This window comes from Papaver somniferum, chromosome 3 (genome assembly GCF_003573695.1).
Source record: "Papaver somniferum cultivar HN1 chromosome 3, ASM357369v1, whole genome shotgun sequence".
Taxonomy (NCBI): Eukaryota; Viridiplantae; Streptophyta; class Magnoliopsida; order Ranunculales; family Papaveraceae; genus Papaver; species Papaver somniferum.
Window position 1 is genome coordinate 204,874,821 of NC_039360.1, and position 22,593 is coordinate 204,897,413.

Consider the following 22,593-nt stretch of genomic DNA (forward strand, 5'->3'; position numbering starts at 1 on the left):
GAGGAGTGTGGCGGCTATGGTACGATCTTTGGCAGGAAGAAGTTGCGGCTACGACACATCCTTGGAAGGAATATGTTGTGGCTATGACATGATCCTTGGAGGGAAGAATTGGCGGTCCCAGCACTATCCTTGGCGGGAAGAAGTGGCGGCCATGTCACGATCCTTGGCAGGAGGGAGGCGTTGAAGCGGCTTCGGCTCTTGAAGAGGACGATGAAGCTTATGGAGAAAAACGCTGAAGCTTCGGCTTCGGATCCTGGAGCATCTTATGGAGAGATCGCTGAAGCGGAGCGGCTGCTGAAGCGAACGTTGAAGTGGAGAGACTTCTGGAGAGAACGTTGAAGCGACTCTTGGAGAGAAACGTCGAAGCGGCTCCTGGAGAAAACTCCAGTGAGGGCGCTATTAGCCCTTGACTTCGAAAAACGACTTGATAAGATATGGCATATGGGAAGATGGCACAAATAGTGCTGGTCGGCAAGTCGTGTTTTTCTCCTCATGGGAAAGAATACGCATCTTCTGTTTGATTTTCCCTTGCAACTCTCAGAGCCTTGACGGTTACAATGTTGAGTCGGAGGCCGCGTCAATCAGCGTGCTGTCAAACTCGACATCCTTCAAGTGAACAGTGGTTAGGAGTCCCTAGTTCCATCTATCAATCGTGCTTTCCAAGAGAGGTTGGGGTTTGGGAACAACTTCTCTGGCTGGAAACAGCTGCTTTCCTGATGCAATGCGGTTGAGGGCCGTAAATATGTCTTGACGCTGCGCCTTGGAGAATACGATTTTATGGGCGAAGTCCCAAGAAATCATGCAGCTCCTGACGGGAAGAGGGTCTTTGTGAACTCAGGAGGGTTGCTGATTTTCTTTGCCTCGATTTTAGAGAACTCATTCCTGATCTTCACGTAAGTGATGAAATTGTATTGCTGATTCCCTTCTACTGGGTATTCAAGAGCAACGCGAGCCTCTTCATCTATAAACACGCGTCCTGCTAAAGTGCATGCGCCGAATGTTAAAAGTATTCCTTATCAGCTCCATCTGGGTTTGACGTGACTCTTGTGGTGGCCGCTCTGTTAGTGTCTTGAGGAAAATATGTATCTCTTTCTGAGTTGTAGCAATGTCTGTCTGATCCTTATGAGAACCTTTTGTCTTTCCATCAAATAAACAGTGGTAAGAGGATACCGGCTTCCTCTGGTTCCTCCAGTCTCTCGTCCTGATGGTGGAGTAGCAGCGGCTCTGGCGACGGTTGGAGGTGTCACACTTGAAGAAACGTTGGGGGTGGCGGAAGCGGCCCTGGTTCTGGTGATCGGAGGTGTAACGCCTTAAGGAACATTTTCGTTGCCACTAGTGTTGACAGGTGGCGTATTAATGCCACTGGAAGGAACGTTAATACCGAGGATGATTTCAGCGCTAGTGTTTTCACGGTTTGTTGCTGATCCGGACCTGAGTTCTACCATCTTGAGATCGGGATTGAAAAATGAAATTGGAAATTGATATTGCAACCGAGAGATTAATCTCCCACTGTGGTCGCTAATTGTTTTTGGGTAAAAACTATTTCTGCTGGTTTTTGTAAATTTGAGTGTGCGAATGAGAAACGAATTTAAACCCTAAACAATGCACTGCACGGGAGTACTTTTGATTCGAGAGATCAATCTGTACAATCCTGGCTTAAACCAATAAATGGACATTCCAGGCTTGCTTCGGTCACAAAGTGAAGGAGAAGGTTTGGTATTAGGGAGGGAAGCGAAGAGAGTGTTGAGACCAGAATCATTGATTCTGAAGGTGTGGTTGTTTATGACTTGTATCTGAAAGTAGAACTGGTTATAAGAATGGAAAGCTACCAGGTGATTTCTAGATACTGTATTGTTGCCGACCAAAACTTTTTGTCTGGCGGAAATAGGCGAAACCTATTTATACAAGTCGTAATAAAACGTACCCTGGTCTCGTAGGAAGTGGAAACGATTGAGTAGTAGAAGAGTGGAGTAACTTGTAACGTCAAGAATTATGTTTCCATAATGAAGGATCCGTTTACACCATTACTTCTTTCCATTACTAACCCCCCGATTTAATAACTTTCTTGTAACGGGCGTATTGCACGCCGCACGCTGTAAACCGCTAGACCAATACCCTGATGAGTATCCCCTAGTTTGTGACATGTTTGATGTCTCGAGTGTTTTCGTGGAAAACATGCAGCACTTTTCTACATGCGGCAAGTCAAAATCAAGAGGCTTGCCGCGGGAAAATAACATGTGATGCTAGTAGGCTAGTCTTGGTTGGTCGCCTAAAACTTGCCACAAGTCTGCCAGTTCGTTGGCGAACTTGGATGGCTGAGATTGCATCTCATGAGGAAGGGTAGCCGTTGATTATGGATACCTTCTGTTGGCGCCTGATGATGGCACAATGGCGCTTTGGTGTATGCCAGTGGCAATGCAGCATGGCTCGTGCATGCCAGTGGAACGGTGGTGCAAGTGGCGCCTGGCGTAGCCATGGCCACTAGATTTAGGCGGTTGTTCGCCTAAAACTTGCCACAAGCCTGCCAGCTCGGTGGCGAACTTGGATGGCTGAGATTGCATCTCACGAGGAAGCGTAGCCGTTGATTATGGATACCTTATATTGGTGCCTGATAATGGCACATTGGCGCTTTAGTGAATGCCAGTGGCACGGTGGTGCAAGTGGCGCCTGGCATAGCCATGGCTAATAGATTTAGGCGGCTGGTCGCCTAAAACTTGCCACAAGCCTGCCATCTCGGTGGCGAACTTGGATGGCTGAGATTGCATCTCATGAGGAAGGGTAGCCGTTGATTATGGATACCTTCTATTCACGCCTGATAATGGCATAGTGGCGCTTTAGTGCATGCCAACGGCATTGCGGCATGGCTGGCATAGCTCGTGCATGCCAGTGGCACGGTGGTGCAAGTGGTGCCTTGCGTAGTCGTGGCCACTAGAGTTAGGTGGTTGGTCGCCTAAAAGTTGCCACAAGTCTGTCAGTTCGGTGGAAAACTTGGATGGCTGAGATTGCATCTCATGAGGAAGGATTGCCGTTGATTATGGCTACCTTCTATTGGCGCCTGGCAAATATGCCTAAATTAGGGTTTGGCATGTCAAAACCCTAATTAGCGCATAAGGCATGCGGCATGTGACCGTGGATGGATGAGATGATTGTCCCAAATTCAATATAAACCATTTGAGTTGGCTAGCCAAGTTGGCTGGCTGAGATGATTTACATAAATTTGCGTTAACTCATGAAATTTCGTAATCAGAAAATTCAGATGTGGGACCCTCACTAAAATCGTTGTAGAAGTCTCGTACGAACTCAGATTTTGATGGTCCGCCCCTCCATTCTCATCAGAAAAGAATTTGCTATCTCCTTCCGAAGGAATATTTAGGTTTTGAGCTCGTTTAGTAGGTGAAAACAGCCCGACAGTAAAACTCAGGAAGAATTCAGGAGGGATTCTGTCAGTTTTCAGCCATGACCTAGCTTGCCTTTTATGTTGTATCTCTTAGCTCGTTACTCCGATTGATTTGAATTTTTAGTATGTTATGCTAGAAATCCATACGAAACGTTTTGCGTGTAGCTCATACTAAAATTGTTTACCAAACGTTCCCATTTGTTTGTACAATCTTTGGGAAGCCAATTTGGCATGGTGACCACTTGACGCAATTCCACCTCTTTTAATATTGTGGCAGGTTTAGAGCAACCTGATTGGTCAATAAAAAGAGGGGGTCGGCCAAGTACGAGTGTGGCCACACTTCTGGTGCGTGTGGTAGGTTTAATGCGACTTGATTGGTCGATGGGGAATAGAGCCGACAAGTATGGGCCCAGCCACAACTCATGGGAGTGTGGCAGGTTTAAAGAGACCTGATTGGTCGACAAAGGAGTAAGGGCCGGTTGGGTAGCATGGGCTTGGCGAAGTGGCGCCGTCTGGCATGGCCACGCTTCCTCTCATTGTTGCTCCTACTCCGCGGATTCTTTATTCTTTGATTTCTGATTTTGGGTAGAACTTTGCACCTACTAATCCATGGCGGATAAATTGCTTAGTCTGGGATTGTTGCTACATGCACTAGTCTGGATAAATTTCATGTGAACATATTGAGTTGCTCAATAAATACACCAGTGGAGAGGTTGAACACTTATCACTTTACATGGATTAGTTTCTTTGCAAAGTGACGACACATTAAACGTGAGGTTTTACAATTTTAACCCTGAACTAAAAACCACCATCAACAATACCCAAATGTACCTCAAGCTAAAACTTTTCCTACCTATAAGTTCTTTCTCCGAAAGTGATTGTCTATGGAGTGAGTCGAGACAATATAACTAATCGGTTCACACTTCGTGTGATTGTCTATGGATACGAGATCGAGACAATACAACAACGAAGTATGTTTCTTGATAAAAAGGTTGGACTTAACCAAACACAATAGGATTCACTTATCAAGTAAATAGGAATTAACGTTTGTGCGATTTACTTTAATTATAATAAAACAATTATAATGCGGAAATATAAAGTAAATGACACAACAAGATTTTGTTAACGAGGAAACCGCAAATGCAGAAAAACCCCGGGACCTTGTCCAAAATTGAATACTCTCGGGATTAATCCGCTACACAACATTACACCTAACTTTGTATAGTTGAGACCAAGCAACTAAACCTATAGTTCACCTAGTTCCGTCTGTATTCCCACGCCTCCAACTTATAAATAAGTCACGTACTTGGAACAATTCCTTTGTTTCGTATTCCAAACAGTAAAGGAACAACAAATTTGTTTGGTATCAACTCTATTCAACCAAGTGATATGAGTCGGATAAAGGATCTTATGTTTATCTTAACATAAACTCCTTCGTCGGGTCCTTAGATCTATCTTATGTTCAATTACCGAAGTAATCGTTTAAGATTAAGCCAACAACACTATTAATCCAAAGAATTGTGTTGATTCTGATCTACTCAATTAATCAATCCAATCTATCACAAGGATAAACCGATTATTAATTGGATCCTCTTTTACCGAAACAAGTATTGTGCACGCCAAAGATTATGAACCCACAAATCAGAAATCTTCAATATCTTCTCGTCTTCAAATCTTCTTAGATCTTCAATAATAACCTGCACACAATCACTTGAATCTCTTGTGATCAATCACGCACATAACAAAGTCTGTTAACAATATATTATCACAAGATCGTCTTTAGAACTAACAACAGTCTAAAGATCCCTGTCGAAACTCTGAACTAATTTGAGTGAATCTTATATCAGAAGAGAAGATTCCCAAGCAAACAAACTAGGTGCAATCAAATTTCAACCACTGTTAGTCAATCAAATCAATGAAAACAAAAGATAAACCGCAATTATCTAGTTTCCCGCCAGCGGTACACGCTAAAGCTTCTCAATCCCGAAGAAGACTTTAAACTGATTTGCCGTAAGAGATTTCACCTAATTAGGTTACTCTCCTCTCCGAATAGGCGACTACACCAGTAACAACACAACAAAGAGGAAGCTTGTTGTTACGAAGGATTAGTTTGCTAGAAAGGCAAACTTCAAGTATTTATAGACATGGAAGTTTGGAAACCAAGGAATTTCCAAAACCGAAAATATTCTCAAGATATTCATTAAATCACAAATTCGATTTTCATAATTCCTGGAAATGCTCTGTCCAAAAATAATGATCGAAATCTCTCAGAAAATATCTAATTAGTAAATGCACATTACTAATTCTTTTTCCTAAAAATGAAGTTAATTACCTTAATTAAAAGATTCTTAACTTATTTATGTTTCGATCCTGGGATTCTCTTCCCTTAGATATTAAGGAATAACTTTGAACAATTAAATAAATAAACATTCACAGCACTTGTTCAAAGTATGTCGACATCCTTACTTTGTAAGTTCTCTTTCACACTTACAACCTTGAAACTGATTTTCCATACTTACAAACAAGTTTAGAATTGGTTCGTCTGACTTTCAAGAACTATGTGATTGATCAAATAATATTCAATCAAAATCATGGGTTTAACGGTTCTACCAAAACAAGTTTCGGTTCTACCTCCATGTGAGTATTGTGCATAGTCACACTAGATTTCCAAAATTCGGTTGACTAGGTTATAGGATCGGTTCCTCTTTTCCTAAAAACATGTTGCACATGTTCATAGGATTGGTTCCCCTTTTTGCTATAAACCTTGTTGCACCTCATAGAAGGATCGATTCCCATTTGTGATGTACTACACCTCTTACTAGGATTGGTTCCCCTTTCCCATATTTGGTCAAACATAAAATCAAAAACCCGGTCATACCATCTTAGGTGATTACTTAAGATCGGTTTCACTAATAGAAGCCATACCAATACATAAATCAGGCCTTTGTGAACAGTTCTACCAAGAATAAAACAAGTCGTGAACGGTTATACTCAATCACACATATTGGTTGTTCATAAGATATGCAATGAATAACAAAACCAATAACGCCTGGCGATTTCCTTTTCGATTCCCAAACAAGTTTATGAACTTACTTCCTTAGAACACATGTAAAACATTTTTCCCTGGGATGAAATCCTCATCTCATACCCATACATAATCACAACAACATTCAAATGATTATGGCGATGTCTTATCTACAAAGTTTAATGGTTAAGAAATAAACCTCGTATTGTATTCCTTAATACTATGTCTATCTAGAGTTTAAATATGCTTCGCAGTTATGTTTTCAATATGCACGACTTGAAAGATACGTTAGGGAATGAAATAGTTCAAGTCAAATATCACTAACCTCAAGTGGAAGGATGATTGTTGTCGTTGTAGCTCATTGCTTCTTCACATCTTCAAGTCTTCGCAATACTTGTAATGTCTCATTATCCTAATACTTTCAAGCTAACATATACGAAGTTGACTCTAGTACATCATCAAGCGACTCTTAACATGAGTTTTGATTCACTAAAATATGACAACCAAACTTGACATACCAACACTTGGTGAGTTCAAATGAGCTATGCTCTAACAAAACTTATACTTCTTCAACATACGGTGGTAAAATTTTTGAAGGAAGTTTCTTGTCTTAAAAAACTGAAAAATAATTCCTCATTAGAAAGACAGATTATACCACTGCCCGATATGATCAACTCAAAAGTGTCAGAGGGAAGAGTTGATAATCGCTTCTGGAAAAAGGTCTCTCCTCACCCATATCGAAACAGTTCTAGTTTTGATGAAGAACGACTCCAGAAGGAAGGGAAAGAGAGAATCTCTACCAAAATAAACAATCAGGAATTTCCGATAATTGTTTCAGATAATCACACTGATGCGTATCATAAGGAAGTCCTTAGAATGAGAAAATCTCATTGAAATAATTAAGAGAGATTTATCTATCTCTGAAAAGTCTCACGTCAGTAATGTTTCTCCACGTGATCATATCTTTAGAGTTAGAAAAGATCATCATTTTTGGAAGAAATTCCCTAAGAGAAACATGAACTATGTTTCGGATACTCAATGTAAGCCAGAAAAGGCTTGCTCCATCACAACCTAGTTGTATAGAGACTGTGCTAACTCTTCCGATTTGTGCTCATAACCCTGGATGAGAAAAGCACATAAATATCAAGAGCACAAGTGGGTACTGGTTTGTTTGATCGGTAGTAAGGGATATTGTCCTTTAATAAAAAGAGAAGTTCGGTAAAATAACCTATTTTCGGAAACCTGTTTTCGTGAACCGAGTATATTCTTATTTTTATAAGAAAAATCTTCTCTTAAGAATTATATCTTCCCTGAAAAGTCTTGAACTAAATCATGTCTCCAATAACCCGCAGTGTTACAAGGAGTAATAAAAGGGAAGCACGAAAGGTGATAAATTTTCAAGGTTTTGTCTCAAAAACGAAGAATCGGGAAGATTGTCTCAAGAATCGGTTCTGATCTTAACTCTGTTAGATCTCAAGAAGAATCATGTCTTTTTGCTATCAATGATTCGGATTTTACTAAGTGGTTACCCACGGATGGTTAATTATTTTTTGGTTCAAGATTGGGGTGAACTAAAAAATAAAATAAAAGAGATGAAAGGTGAACTTGGAGATTTGAAGCTTCAAATTGAAGATCTCGAAAAGCAGAAGGTGGTTGCAGACAAGTCTCTTGAGACATGCTTCAAAAGTTTGAACACTGAAGAAACCTCAGTGAACAACAAGATCACCACTAGAGATTAAGTTATATGCTGTGATACTTAATCCAGAAAAATAGACATTAATTTTTGATTTCTTTAAATGATTGTATTAGGTCTATGAATAATACTATCTTATTATGAATAAAATTATTTGATTTATAATTTTTCTTGTGATAGTTTTTGATTTACATAGCCTGTGCTTGAATGCTTTATGTTATTGCTATGTATGTTTATGGGATGTTTGATTTCGGTTTTATTACCTTGATATTCGATATCATAATATTGTGAACCCTTATGGTTTGGGTGACTGTTTGATTTAGCAGGATTAAGTTCTAGCCCATGTTGGTAGGATTTATCAAAGGATCATGAAGGGTTCTGATGGAAACAATATGTGAAAAAGTCACAATATGTTGAATCGTTTGGTTTAGCATAAAAGCATATGTGTTCCGGGGTTTTCAACTTTTGCTTGCAATAGTTAAAAACCGGTTTTGAACCTTTCTCTGGTAAAGGTTGGTTGTTGTTATTCTTTTGTTTTGCATAAGGATGACAACATAATGATATTTCGATATCAATTCTCCCGGGAAGAAGATGCAAACATATTGGAGAAGAGGATGCAAAATTTGAAATAACAATCTTGTTAGTTAATTGTTTTCCTGTTTAAGAAAAGCCTGATTTTATTTCATATATTTATTGTTTTTTCTTAACAAAATTTCGGTACAATTGATATTTTATTCCATTATTTTTGTATGGATGTGTGTGTGATTCAATTGTTTCCGGTTAAGAAAAACTATTGTTATCTTGCTTTATTGTTTGGTATCAATCGTTTAGGCTTACAAAATTTCGGAGCAATTGCGGTGCTTTAATTTTTATGTTGTTTCAATTACTTCCGGTTGAGGTGAATAATTATGCAAGTTGATTTATTTGGTTTGTACGAATTATTTATGGCTTAACGCAAAAAAAGGTTTACGGGATGAATTGTTTAGTCCAATTCGATTCCGGATAAGAGAAACTAAGTTAATTCTGGTCTTAGTTAGACTTATCAAAATGGAGGTTTCGGTTATTCAAGTCTAATCGAATGCCTTAACAATAAATGCTAGTTAACTAACCTAGTACTTGTCTTGTTTAAAATTTAAAGTTCAAAGTTTTATGGATAATTAGAACCTGATCAGAAAAATAGAATTATATTTATTTTGGTCTTATCGAATAAGCTATTGTATTTGTACAATCGGTTTAGCAAAGGAACTAAGGTGCTTAGTTGATTTTTTGGTTTGCTAAACTATTAGGGAAAATTGTTTTGGACAATTGTTTCCTTGGTAACATATCAAAACAAAATTACTTTGTAGTTTCGGTTTTGATATTGGTTATCAAAAATGATGTGTGGAACCCTCTTGCTTAACTCTATAGGTTGCAAGTCTTTTGAGATTTGTAAGATCCTTTCGGTTTGTCCTTTATTTTTCCGTTTCTTCGTCATTTTGTGACAAAAAGGGGAAAAAATATATGGAGTAAACAAGTGATACTGGTATTGATTTATATTGATTGGCATCACTAAGGGAAATGATGTTAGTTCTTAAACGTTTATCTAACGAAAGAGTGAAAGCATAGACTAAGGGGGAGTAGCATATCATATTACAAAGGAATAACAAAGACGTGCGGATTAAAAATCTACCTATCTTACCTTTAGGGGGAGTATTAGCTTTGTTATTATAATGTCAACATCGGCATTTAAGGATTGAACGTATACAGGTTATTGTGTTGTTGAATTCGGGAATCAAGCTTATGTGTAATGAATTCTTGTAATTTGTTTATCCATATGATGTAAGAGTTTTGTCACTAAAATTGACAACGGGGGAGATTGTTAGAGCATAGATCGGTTGAACCCACCAAGCATTGGTATGTAAACTTTGGTTGTCATATTTTAGTGAGCCAAAACTCATTTAAGAGTCGCTTGATTATGTACTAGAGTCAACTTCGTACGCTTAGCTTGAAAGTATTAGGATATGAGACATTACAAGTATTGCGAAGACTTGAAGAAGTGAAGAAGTAAGGAGCTACAACAACAACATCATCCTTTTACTTGAGGTTAGTGATATTTGACTTGAACTGTTTCATTTCTTAACCTATCTTTCAAAACTGCGAAGCATGAACAATTATACTATAGTTAGACATAATATTAAGGAATACAATACGAGGTTTATTGCTTAACCATTAAACTTTGTAGATAAGACATCGACATTATCGTTTGAATGCTATTGTGATTATGTATGGGTATAAGGTGAAGATTCATCCTAGGAAACAATTTTTTACATTTTTTTAAGGAATTAAATTCATGAACTTGTTTTGTTAATCGAAAGACAAATCGCCAGGAATTATTGGTATTGTTATTCATTGCATATCTTGTGAACTACCAATATGTGTGATTTTTATAACCGCTCATGACTTGTTTATGTTCTTGGTAAAACTATTCACAAAGGCCTGACTTTTGTATTGGTATGACGTTTATTAGTGAAACCGATCTTAAGTAATCACCTGAGATGGTATGATCGATTTTGTGTTATTGGTATGACCGACTCTGGGTAAAGGGGACCGATCCTAGTAAGAGGTGCAACCTATCACAAAGGGGAATCGATCCTTGTATGAGGTGCAGCAAGTTTTTAGCAGAAAGGGGAACCGATCCTATGGACATGTGCAACACGTTTTTAGGCAAAGGGGAACCGATCCTATAGAAATGTGCAGCAAGTACAAGTTAGATACCATATATATGTGGGGAACCGATTCTAGAACCTAGTCAACCGAATTTTGGAAAGCTAGTGTGACTATGCACAGTACTCACATGGAGGTAGAACCAAAACTTGTTTTGGCAGAACCGTGAAACCCATGATTTGTGATTGAGTGTTCTTGATCAATCACGTAGTTCTTGAAAGTCAGATGAACCAATTCTAAACTTGTTTGGAAGTGTGGCAAATCAGTTTCAAGATTGTAAGTATGAAAGAGGACTTACAAAGTAAAGATGTCGACATACTTTGAACGTGTGCAGTAACGCTTATCTTTAATTGTTCAAAGTTATTCCTTAATATTTAAAGGAAGAAAATCCCAGATCGAATAAAATAAATTGAGAATCTTTTATTTAAGGTTTTTAATTTTATTTTAGGAAAATGAAAATTTTAAGATATTATATTTTATTATAATTTAAAACTTTACATAGTTTTTAGTTGGTAGCCGAGCGACAAGCTGAGCACCAACTCCTTTTTGAATAACAACACCCAGTCTATGAAAAATAAAGCTACCTAGACCACTACCAGCGTCATGGTTAACTAAACAATTCTTCATACGCTTGAAAAAAAAAAATCTTCACTAAGTTCCACTAGGGTAGTAAAAGCTAACACACTCAAACCATAACCATGCGAAGTACACTCATTCAAATATTTAGAACGTTTGCGCGAAACTGCTTTAGAGATAGCCTAATCTGGGACGAAATAAAGAACACCATTTCCAGTAAAGGGTGAAACTCCTGTAACATCCATACACACATCTTGACTGTTTTCTCAATTGAGAACAAGGATATATGCTGGACGTAAATCCTTGTTACTATCTGATACAAGACCCAAAGCAACCTCCTTGCGTGCAGGGACACCAGCTTTGAAACAAATATGTGCGATTACATCACGTACTAAGTCATGGCGAAACTTTAATCCAACATCATTAGCACAATGAAGCGCGTGATCACCAAAGATATCCAAGGGCTTATTGCAACAAGAGCACAACCCATCCTCAACAAATAAAGGGATACCAAGATGATAGTTACCACGGCTCTAAACTGTCTGGTACCCAGGCACTGATCTAAACCACTGATTGGAACAGCCATAAGGTAGTCTTGAGCATGTTTGATCTGATTGCATTGCCAAATAATGGATTCTCTTGCAGATAAAGTAAATTGGTCGGGGATTTGCTTCTTAACTGCATCGAAATAAGTGACTGCCAGGGAATGCATAGAAGGGGGGAAGTGTCATTGACGCAATAAGAAGAAGGCAAACCACATACCTGAATGAACTTCTAAAGAGCCAACTTAAAGGCAACCCCATTACCGGATGAGAAGGAGCTACCAAGTATCACCTTCCGCACCCTGACTTTAAGAGAAAAGATAACAATAAGTGCGCGTGTCAGCCATGGTGTAAATGCCAAGACCACCATTTTTGATGGGAAGAGTAGCCAATCTCTGTTGTAAAGTCCCAAAACCAGCTCCATGTCCTGTGACTAAAAGCCTCAAATATTATAACAAGTGGTCATCAAAGAGGTCAGAGCCTTTTTGCAGAGCTTCCGGGTTAGTAGTACGCATAGCAAAATAGAGTCTGGAAACACCGACACAATTACGGAGTAACAACATCTCACTCTGGGGATCCTTGAGCTTTTTGAGAGCAGACACTATCTGGATAGTCTTATTCACCCTGTTAAGTTCCATGTCACTCATGAAATCCAAATCCCAAACTCACAGGACCACCCAAAAGCTTAACTCCCTTGCTAGACCTACCAATATCCGGGGGGAAAAACACCTACCTCTGTGCTACGTGGATCAGGTGAAGGCCGAAAGACCTCAGTTTTATTGATATTAAGATGAAGACCCCTGCTCGGTCCTTCAGATTCAATAATACTCAAGGCTCTAGAAACCTCCAACGTATCACCGGTGATAGTGCCATCATCCAGGTACCAGGCGTGCAAATAAATCTTACACAGCGAAGCAATGAACTTCACAAGAGGGTGAAGTATCAAAGAAAACAAAAGGGGACCGAGGGGGTCACCTTGCTTAACACCGAGCACTGAAGACAAGATGTGTTGGTAATAGTAAAGTTTAGCAGGCCTGGCATAGCAAAATTCTACCCAACGAGAAATATCTGGACAATGAATCCAGACCTCTCTAATAAGATGAGACATATCCACCATGTTGAACGCATTCGAAAAATCAATAAGCAGCATTGACATATTATCCGAATGACCCTTCATCTCCAGCAAACTGTTGACAGCATGGAGAATGCTTTATCCCCCAACCGGAACTCCAACACCAAATTGGAAATCCCCCAAGTATGATTGCATGTCCTTTCCAACTAAAAAGGCGGACATCTTAGAGACCTAACGGCGCCAAATAGTACCAACTGCAATTGGCCTAAGACCACCTCCGGGCTTGAGTAAAGGTGTAAGGGGTGCACTAGCGATGATCTCTCCTAAAATATTAGGACACTTACCTGCCAACCAAAGGTTGACAACCCCAGTAATCGAAGCCACCAAACCGTACGCTATTGTTGCTGCTGCACCACTCATGGCGTCGACTAAATGATGAGCTCGTAGGCCATCACGAAAATTAGTAATGTGCATTTACTAGTTGGAGATTTTCCAAGAGATTTTCGGTCATTATTTTGGACAAAGCATTTCCAGAAATTATGGAAACCGAATCTGGAATATATTGCATATCTTGAGAATATTTTCGGTTTTGGAAATTCCTTGGTGTCCAAACTTCCTTGGTCTACAAATATGAAAGTTTGCATTTCGAGCAAACTAATCCTCGTACAACAAGAACTATCTCAGTTGTGATGCTACTGGTGAAGCTGCCTATTCGGAGAGGAGAGTAACCTAATTAGGCGAAATCTCTTACGGTTGCTCAGTTTAAAGTCTTCTTTGGGATTGAGAAGCTCTATTAGTATCGTTGGTGGGAAACTAGATAATTGCGGTTTATCTTTTGTTTTCGATTGATTTGATTGACTACCGGTGGTAGAACTTTGATTGCGCCTAGTTTGTTTATGCTAGAGAATCTTCTCTTCTGATGTAAGATTCACTCAAACTAGATCAAAGTTTCTACATGTATCTTTAGAGTGTTTGTAGATCTTAATACGTCTTGTGATAATCCATTGTTAACAGACGTCGTTCTACGCGTGATTGATCACAAGAGATTCAAGTTGATTGTGTGCAGGTGTTTATTGAAGATCTAAGAAGATTTGAAGACAAAGAAGACTTTGAAGATTTCTGATTTGGGATTCATAATCTTTGGTGTGCACAATACTTGTTTCGGTAAAAGAGGATCCAACTATAATCGGTTTATCCTTGTGGTAGATTAGATTGATTAGTTGTGTAGATCGGCATCAACACAATTCGTTGTGATTAAAAGTATTGATTGCAAAATATTAACAATTACTTCGGTAGTTGATAATAATATAGATCTAAGAACCTGATGAAGGAGTTTATTGAGATAAACAGAAGAGCCTTTGTCGAACTCATATCACTTGGTTGAAATGAGTTGATACCAAACAGATTTGTTGTTCCTTTACCGTTTGGAATACGACCCAAAGGAATTGTTCCAAGTACGTGACTTATTACAGGTCGAAGGCGTGGGAATACAGACGGAACTAGGTGAACTATAGGTTTAGTTGCTTGGTCTCAACTATACCAAGTTGGTTTGATTTTGTATAGCGGCTTAATCCTGAGAGTATTCAATTCTGGACAAGGTCCCGGGGTTTTTATGCATTTGCGGTTTCCTCGTTAACAAAATCTTGTTGTGTCATTTACTTTTATTTTCCGCAATTATAATTGTTTTTATTGTAATTTAAAGTAAATTACACAAACGTTAATTCCTGTTTACTTGATAAGTAATCCTATTGTGTTTGGTTAAGTCCGAACCTTTTTATCAAGTAAACATACTTCTTTGTTGTATTGTATCGATCTCGTATCCATAGACGATTACACGAAGTGTGAACCGATTTGTTGTATTGTTTCGACTCAGTCCATAGACAATCACTTTCGGAGAAAGGACTTATAGGTGGAATTTTTTTAGATTGAGGTATATTTGGGTACCCTCGTCTTTTCATATACCCTTTGATAGAACCTGAACCCGAACCATAACTAGATATAGTTGTCATAAATAGAAAACTTGATAAGGGTGTATTTGGTTGGTTCACTTTCTTGGTCTGCTGCAGTTTTCTTCTATTTGTGATAACATTATTTGATTCAGATTACCCACAGTTGTTCTGGATACTACTTTATAATTTTATGTGGTGACTAATTCTTCTGATGTCTGGCTGAAGACTTTGAACTTAGCACTTCTTGGGAGGTAACCCATGCTCATACAACACAGTAATATCTTTCTTTATTTCCTTCAAAGTGGTAAAAGTTTCTACTTGTTCATGTTTAGAACATCGAGGGCAATGTTAGATTTAAGTTTGGGGGTAAGGGAAAAAATTTTAGTTAGTTTTTAATTTAAAAAAATAAATAAAAATATTAAAACTCTAGAGCCTAGAAATTTGTGCCAATTCAGGATGACACTAACCAATCTAAGTGGATGAAAAAATCTTGCTTGTAGGAGTTGAGGAACCCCAAAATAAAGTCTATTCATAAAAGGACAAAGTTCAGGTGTTAGAAATAACATGGTAGTTTCACCATATCTCGTTGAGTCCTTATTACTTTCTGTTTTTATTTTATTTTTTTGAAAACTTATATGTTTTTCTAAGTGATTTGGTAGGGCACACGCGTTGAATTTCTACCACTGTCGGGATGGAGTACAATGATTGAGTTACTAAAAAATAATAAATAGACCAGACCAATCAGACCAAACAGAATAATTTTTTTAAAAAAAGAAGAAGAAGTTAACACTTTGATAACAATATGTGTGTGTTCTCCTTGTCTCCAACAAGCGTGGAATGCAGGATCCATGGGAATTACCATGTAATATGCTGACAAGAAGCATGCGCTTAGATACGAAAGATTTAATTATGTTGTTAATTAAAAAAAAGTAAAAAAAAAATGGTTGTTATTGTTCGATTAATAGATCAACCACTAGTTCCCTTGTACATGCCAGCTGAGTTGATCTAGAATTAGGATTATCGACCGCTGGTTCCCTTGTATATGCCAACTGTGTTGATATTAGTCCAGACCAGTATCTCGGTCCATTAGGGTAGGATTCATCTTGGCAGTGGTCTTCAGATAGATATGGGAAACACTGCTCACCTTAGTCAACATCGATTTAAACCATATATCTCTATATCCATCGTCTTAATCTATTCATATGATTTATTGATTCCGAATTTCGTGCGACTATCTGAGTAGAGCTCTGTCACTTATATATGAATATGATTTGCATCAGGGTACTTCCTCCTGTAATTAATGAGAGTATGTCAACCAAGGAGATTTTTTAGTGTCGCTCCTAAATTCTGCACATGTATCTAGGGTTTGGAGTAAATGTTTTGTGGGTACGCCTCTTGTAAACCCTCCCGAGACTATAACTCGGTCACTAGGACCACCCACAGATTTGAAGGTTTGTTGCACACGCTAAGTGCAACCGTGATGCCTGCGACAGTGAATTAGGATTTTATTTATTAGATTAGATTTGCTCGAGAACTAGCAAACAATAAGTTTGGGGGTATTTGATAGACACATTTATATGTCTAATTTGTCTTAATTCTATTTTGTACTTATTATGGCGTTTTATGTGTGTGTAGGTATTTTTGGAAAAGAAACATTTTTGGAGAAATCGTCTCGAAAAACTACTAAAGGCACCCAAAAATGTACTAAAGGCACCCCAATTTTGGATAAGGGCACCTCCCGAAATATGGTAAAAACGCCCCATGAAAAATGATGAAGGAACCCATTAAAGTACTAAGGGCCCCCTCAAATGGATAAGGGGCACCCAATTAATAACGACAATTCAGCATATTGGTTAAGGGGTGTCTATCTTCAACCTTTTCAGATGAAATTTTGGCGATTAAATGAGGTTTCAAAAAACAGAATTAGGGTTTGGATTTTTGGATGTTTTGGAGGAGATTTAATCGTTGGGGTTGGTTGCAATCGACTTATTTGGGCTAAATAAAGAAGGTATGGTTGTTGGATTCGATCCATTGGGCCAGATAATCAAGAATTCGAGACAACAAGGATTACTATTTTCCTGGATTCTGTAAGTATTTTGGACAGGATTGAGAGAGACTCAATCACAAAATGGGTTGGGATTATCCTATTACGACTTAACATGGATGGTACGTGTGTTGGAATCCATTAAAATTGGCTAGATACATGGGGTGACGCAAAACAGAGAAGTAGGGTTTTTCCGTGTCACATGGAGGCTGGCGTGTGTAGTTTCTGTGTTTGACTTTGTCATAAATGGGTTTTCTACTTGTTTGAAGGTTAGTTGAGTGTTGCAGATGCGTGATGAGTTAAAAAGGGAAAAAGGATATTTTCTGTCATATTTTTGGTAGCTGACATGTGGATAATAGAATTTTACTGCAACTGGGACGTGAAATATATGTGTTGGAAGTGTGACGACACCAAATGAAGTGTGAAGGAGATAAAAAAATAGTTGTTGCAGAGAACGTGAAGGAGATAATAATGGAATATTACACCGTGAATGATAAGAAATTTATTACAAGAGATTTTGCGTGATCTCTTGAGCCTGTTGAGTATATAAAGGGAGTTGGGATACCAGATGTAGATGGGGGAAAACGATTTGTTGGGTTTTACAGAATTGAGGAGACGTCCGTGTGGAGACTCCTTGAACCGAGCAAAATGTTGAACCTCACACAGATGCACTGCAAGAAGGGAGTTCTTTAAGTTCGAGAGATCAATCTGTAGGACTTCGGCCTAAACCAAGAACAATGGCCGTTCCAGAGTCATTTCGGTCACAAAAAAGGATGGGTTGATATGTAGGATGGAAGCTGAGAATATGTGAGATCAATTGTGATATTAGATTGTAGGTGTGTTGTGAATTCAGCATAAGTATACTCTGAATGATTGAATTTTACTCAATTGAGAGTGATTGCTCAGACCATGAGTTCGTGTAGACGAAAGATTGTCTGTATGAACTTGCCGAGAAATTCCTTGTTTAGACGAATGTTCGAGTATTCGAATCTTGTACTTTAAATCAGGATTCAGAGACATCTTATAATGTCGGAGTTTAAAACACCATGATCCCATGAAGTGTGACAGTTGCTGGAATCAGAGAGTGGGGAAGTGAGAAATCATGTCAAAACCAGTTGCTCATCATGCGGAGACTTGGTTAATTTTCCACCCACTACTTTGCTGACTCTTCCAACTGATTGCACGACTTGCTCACATTCTCATCGTGTGTATGAACACACGTGCCATAGACCGCCATACCAAAACCCTAGTTAATATCCCCCCATGTGACACGATTGATGTCTCGTGATTGTGGAGTCAGTTGCTGACTTTATGGGACGATGAGTCCTTGTATTGCTGAGTTGAACATAATTTGCAAATGTTCTGAGACCCATGAATTAAATGCATGTCTGCTGAGACGAGGCATCATTGAATAAATGTTGATAATTTAAGACGAGCAAACTGTGTTGCTGAATTGATTAATATTGATGGTTGAACCAATATCTTTAATCTGGACAAATATTGCTAGTTCGAGCAAATATTGTCGGCTTGAGCAAATATTGCTAGTCTGAGCAAATATTGCTCGATGAATTGTTGGTAGCAGGACCAAATAAAATATTAATTTAAGATACTGACTGCTAGGTCGAGTGTAATAAACAAAACTGTTGATCGTAGGATCAACAGAAAATTATCAGCCTTTGAATCTGCTCAAAATTATGTTTTTGCAGAGCTCTGGATTCAAAACCCTAATTTTAATGAATTAACAATTTATTAAAAATCATCAAAGCAGGGACCGCAGGGACCGACTACAGGGGACGATGAGTGGACCATGTAATGCCCAGAAGCTCGAATGAGCAAAATACCAAAGTCTCTTGAAGACCAGTTGTTGAAAGAATGATTAAATGCTGGTTTAATCATTTATTAAAATAATGCTCGTGTGAGCGACAGATAATAAAACCTAACTGTGAAAAGATGAGAGACCGACCAAGAGGTCATGAGACCGGCACTTGAAGGTCATGGGACCAATTGACGGTCGTTTGAGTGAACCCTTGACTGTTTGAAAAGAGTTTGGACCTAATACGGGCAATTGAGCAAATTAGGTCAAAATAATTAAAACACGTGGGACCGGCCATTTGCAAGCCTTAGGGTCACCCTTGGTAGGTCAAGGTGATGTGACCATGTCATCATGGTGTTCGTGTCTCAGTCCTGAGAGTTTCGATATTTTCTGGTGCACGTTTGAGCAACATTTTGAGAAAATATGCAGGGTTCAGGATTTTGCTGAAACTAGGAAAAATACATGAAATGATGAAAAATAATAGATAAAACAGGGAATTGCAAGTTGTGGGACCGGACATCGCTAGGGAATGGCCGGCCGGCTGACAAGCACGGTCCCACACACTTTTCCCAGTTTTATGTAATTTTATGTATTTTCTCTGAATTGAGGGAAATTCTATGAAACTGGAGAGTTTTATGAAATTAGGGAACTTCCATGAGATGAGGGAAATAAAATAATAATAAAATAGGGAATGATGGAGTGTGGGACCGGCAGTGGCCAAGGCATGGCCGGCCGGCCAACGGGCACGGTCCCAGGGAACTCTTCTTAATTTTATGTAATTTTCATTATTTTAGGGAATTGTCATGAAATCAAAGAGATTTGTTGAAACCAAAGTATTTTGTTGAAATCAGGGAGTTTTCATGGAATGAGGAAAACAAAACAAATAATAATAATAAAATAAGAGGCGTGTGGGACCGGCTAGAGCATGACCGGCCAGCTAGGGCCCAGTCCCACGAGTTTTCTTAATTTTATAATATTTTTCATGGGTTTAGGAAAAATGCATGAAATCAGGGAATTTTCATGGTTTTAGGGAAAATTCATGAAATCAAAGAATTTTCATGGATTGAGGGAAATAATAAAATAATGGGAAACCGTGAGGTGTGGGACCGGCCACGGCTAGGACATGGCCAGCCGGCTGGTGCTCGGTCCCGTGACATCTTTCCATAATTTTATTATTTTCTTTGACATAAAGAAATATCATGAAATTAGATAATTTCCTTGAAACGAAGGAGATTTGCTCGAATGAGAGAATTTTCATGAGATCAGGGGAAAATAATAAAATATGATAAAAATATAAAATTGGGCGTGGGACTGGTCACGGAATGATCGGCCGGCTGGTGAGCCCAGTCCCCTGGCGCTTTTGCTAATATTTTATTATTATTATTTTCCCTCCTATTTTGCATAGGTTCATCGTTCATTCGTATTTTTGAAATGTTCGTTTCCGCATTCAAATGTTGGTCTGTGCATTATTGCTAACTACACTTGCACCATTTTAGTCAGGGCTTATTCGATGCTCAGATGCCTGCACGTTGAATATTTATTACTAACCCATGGAATTCTGCTGGGAAAACCATAAATTGAAGTAACGAAACATTCGAAGAATCGTAGAATATAGTTGAATATTTGTCTACGATTAGAGATAATTAATTGATGGCTCTATACTAGCAGGGCTTCCTATCTAGGAGCATTAATTATCTGAGAGTTGAGCAATATGAACTTGCTGGAGTGTCATATTTCTCCTATATAGTCAGGGAAAACCTGGTTGCATCATGAAGACGTTGTTGCTCTATACTAGCAGGCACGATGTCTAGGAGCCGTCCAATCTTTCGATTTTATATAGAAATAATTACTGAAATTTCTCAGTGTTCATGAGATATACCGTGGCCTCAGCTGGGAGACTACACATCTACATATACTCTGAGAGACAGCCTTCTCAGTCAGAGATTTTATGGCATGAGCTTTCACGCTTTATTGAGAGACATGAGTCTCAATACTCATTCGATTGTCGGATCTGGAGTATGTATAATTATGGTTTTATGATTTTGCCCTTGTCGAAAATCCACCATTTACATTAAGTCCCCTGCTTAGTGATGAATAGTCATGTTCCTCAGTCAGCATTGAATGGTGATTTTCCAGTTATGAACGAAATAAGTAATTGAACTTAGTCGTAAGATAAGATGTTACCGGATTGTCGATCGCGCGAGCGAACCACGGATTGAACGAAGATCCCAGTAGCATGATAGAGCATCGAGCGCAAATTGGTGTAGTACTGTTGATTGGGTGATCGAACCTTGGTTGATTTAGGATTCATGGGTCCGGTCCCAAGAAAAGAAATCCATTTTGTTACGCATTTGTTACTGGTATATCCATGTCTTTCGCAGATTGTGGTGACTTCTGGTTACAACCACTCTTCTGGCCCTTCCGGGGAACGCTCCGAAAATATCAAGTCAAAGATGAAGACTTCTACAGATATTCATGCCGAGGTGAATCAACCTTTCAGAGACGCTAGAAAGCTGATGCATTTATGTCTCTCGATCATCTGGGAGTCGTCCGTGATGGAATAAACGCTTTCTTAGCCTTAGCGGATGCAGAAGAGAAGCAGAGACGATATGAGTTATTACTGAAAAGGAAAGTTGAAGATGAAAGGCTTGCAGCTTACCAGCAAAACGCCGCCGGCTTCAGCAAATGAGACTAGAGGCTGAAGATGAAGATGAAGTCTGATCACGCGCGGAAGGCGTAGATGAATGAAGAATTTCGTCATAATTCCTCATCAGAAAATTCAGAAGTCAGGTCTTCACTGAAAATGTTGTAGAATCTTCTTTCGATGTCAGATTTTCGTGACCTACCCATGTTTCTTCGTCCTCAGAAAATTTCCAAGCTTTAAAAAAGAATATTTTTGGCTTTTGAGCACGTTTAAGGGTTGAAATTGACGAAATAGTAAACTTCCAGGAGGTTTTCAGAAAATTTTCAGCTGTCATGTAGTCCAAAAATTTGGCCACATCGTTTTGCTCGTTTCTCCAATTGCTGTGAATTTTGGATATGTTGTATAGGACATACATGTGAAGAGAATTGTATATGACCCATCCCTATATTCTTCACCAATTTCTCCCAGCTCGATGCTTTGTGCGGGATAGTGTAAAATCATCTCAGACGAGCTTGTTGTAAAACATTCATGTTGTGTTTTTAGACCATTCTCCTGTGTCTTGAATGGTTGGTGAAGGATTTTAATGTCATTGATTCATTTGAGATCAGGACATCTTGATTGATACATGAGCATGGTGCTTGCAGTGCCATCTTGTTTCTGTCAGTCGTAGAAACATCACTTCTGAAACCCTGGTCACGGAACCATAACTGAGGTTGCTCTCAAGAGGGGGTGATGTAATGATCATGGTTGCATGTCCTGGTGGTAGTATTCCTTTTATTATGAATGATTAGCACACGAGAGTCTGGTGCCACGAGTTTTGGATTATGAAACTGATCATCATGATCAGTGGACCGTCAGTCCCCAGTATTTTGTTAAATATCTCCTTTTCGTTTTCTCTTCTTCTGGCAAGACTTGGATAGAGGACCCAGGTAGAAAAATTGATGTAAAGACCTAGGTGGTCGAAGTTGAAGGTACCTTGATGAAGGACTTAGTGGAAAGACCCGGTGGACACCGATCGACTGTGGAAGTTATGAATCCCGTCTAAGAATTGCTGCTTGCATGTTATATACTCTGGAAGATGTAGGAACCTCATATAGTGTCGGAATTCGGTGCTTGACCCCAAATTTTGAAACTA